General features: G+C 45.2%; 1 pseudogene; it reads right to left on the bottom strand.

Moving 5' to 3' along the window:
* Nucleotides 1-793: 793 nt before the first annotated feature.
* LOC133751511 (large ribosomal subunit protein eL29-like) lies at nt 794-1,820 on the bottom strand (annotated as a pseudogene).
* Nucleotides 1,821-2,396: the final 576 nt, after the last annotated feature.

The raw sequence follows: 2,396 nt of genomic DNA, 5'->3' as shown, positions 1-2,396 counted from the left end.
ATCTCAGAATGGCTTTCATACAGAAATCAACAAACAACAAATGCTGGTGAGACTGTGGGGGAAAAGCTACTCTAATCCACTGTTGGTGGGAAAGTAAACTTGTAAAACCACTATGGAAGACATTTTGGAGATACCTCAGAAAGCTGAATATAGTCCTATCATATGACCCAGTCATCTCACTCCTGGGAATTTACCCAAGGTAAGTGAAGTCAGCAAATAAAAGAGTTATCTGCACCCATATGTTTATTGAAGCTCAATTCACAATAGCTAAAATGTGGAATCAACCCACATGCCCATCAACTGAAGACTGGATAAGGAAATTATGGGATATGTACTCCATGGAATACTACACAGTGGTAAAAAAAAAAAAAGAAAAGAAAAGAAAAGAAATCCTGTCATTTGCACCAAAATGGAGGAATCTGGACAACATCATGTTGAGTGAAATAAGCCAGTCCCAAAGAGACAAATATCATATGTTCTCCCTGATCTGTGACAACTAACTGAGCACCAAAAAGGAAACCTGTAGAAGTGAAACTGACACTATGAGAAGCAATAACTTGATCAGCCCTTGTTCTGACTTTTGAGGAACAGCTTACTATTTTTTTTGTTGTGTTTTTTTTTTGTTTTTTTTTTGTTTTGTTTTGTTTTGTTTTGTTTTTTCACAGAAATAGGCTGAGACCCTGTCTCAGGTTTATTTGTACAAACAGCACAGGAGGACACTAGCCCCATGCAGACAGCAGCCCAGGGGTCACACCAGTCCTTCTGCCCTTGCATTGGCAAGCACAGGCTGTTACTAGGGAGCCTTTACGGGGGGCTGGGCAGCTTTGGGAGGAGCCTGAGCCGTAATTGGGGTTGCAGGTGTGGCCTGGGCCTTGGGCTTGGTTTGGGCCTGAGCCTTGGGTTTGGCTTGGGCCTGGGCCTTGGGCTTGGTTTGGGCCTGAGCCTTGGGCTTGGCTTGGGCCTGGGCCTTGGACTTGGTTTGGGCCTGAGCCTTGGGCTTGGCTTGGGCCTGGGCCTTGGGCTTGGCTTGGGCCTGGGCCTTGGGCTTGGCTTGGGCCTGGGCCTTGCCCTTGCCCTTGCTCTTGATTTGAGCTTGAGCTTGGGCCTTAATTTGAGCCTTGACCTTGCCCTTGATTTGGGGCTCAGTCTTGGCCTTTGCCTTGGTCTGTGGCCGGGACAGCCTGAGACCCCTAGCAATGCTGGCATGGGCACGCCTTCCAAGCTTGGGGTGGGCAATGTAGGCAAGTCGATCAAGCTTCTGGCTGACACCCTTCGGGATCGTGGGCTTTACTTCCTTAGGCTTGACCAGGGCCTTGATAGCTTCAGCACGTGCAGCCATAGCCTTGGCGTTGTTGGCCTGCATCTTCTTCAGGCCCTTCTTGTTGTGCTTCTTGGCAAAATGCATGTTCCTCAGGAACTTGGGGTCCACCCCTTTCAGAGACTCATATCTTTGTGATCACGGTTTCTTGATGCCTTTTCTGTGCCATTTTCGTGACTAGTTGTACGTGGTATGGTTCTTGGACTTGGCCACGTCTGCACCCTGCTGCCACACGTGAGCTATGGATGATTACTATTTTATTCTTTTTGGTATTTTCTTTTTCTACTTAATACCATTGGTTGAACTCTTTACTTAACACAGATTTATTCTTAGGTGTTTAAATACAATAGAAAATTGATCCCTATTAAAAATAAGAGTGGAAATAAGAAAGGGGGGAGATGCACAGTTCAGCACCTGTTCCCTTGGACTTACCCATAAGGGTAAAGCTAAAAACTTGCCATGGGACTCCAAATCCCTTTAAGTTGGCAGATACCAATGCCATCTTGCTAGTTAAAGTGATCAGTTTAAGTTCATAACTGTTCATAAAGATAGGATTAAGTGTCAAAGGGATCACATAAATAAGACAAAGTGTCTGCTAATAACAATAGAATTAAAAAGGAGAGAACGATCCAACATGGAAGCAGGCCATACAGCAGACTCATAGAATGACAAATGTCCTAAACAGCACTCTGGCCTCAGAATCAGCCCTTAAGACATTTGGATCTGGCTAAAAAGCCCAGGAGAATATCTCAGGCATGGAAAGCCAAGACACTGTGGCAAAAAATGACCTACATGAAAGATTTCTGTGAGTGAGATCCTGATGGAAAGAAGGGGCCATCAAAAAAGGAGGTACCTTTCTCTGAATGGAGGAGAGAACCTCCACTTTGATTATGGCCCTGTCTAAATAATGTCAGAGTTTATGGACTCAAGAGGCTTCCATAGCCTTGGCAGCTCATGACAAGAGCTTCAGGTGATCTCTGATGTCATAAATAAGAGTGCCAATTGTTAAATCAACAACAGGAATCACTGTGCACTTGCTCCCCATGTAGGACCTTGTCCTGAATGTGTTGTACAATGC

This window comes from Lepus europaeus, chromosome 2, assembly GCF_033115175.1.
Source record: "Lepus europaeus isolate LE1 chromosome 2, mLepTim1.pri, whole genome shotgun sequence".
NCBI classification, from domain to species: Eukaryota; Metazoa; Chordata; class Mammalia; order Lagomorpha; family Leporidae; genus Lepus; species Lepus europaeus.
This window is presented reverse-complemented; position numbering and strand designations above follow the sequence as displayed.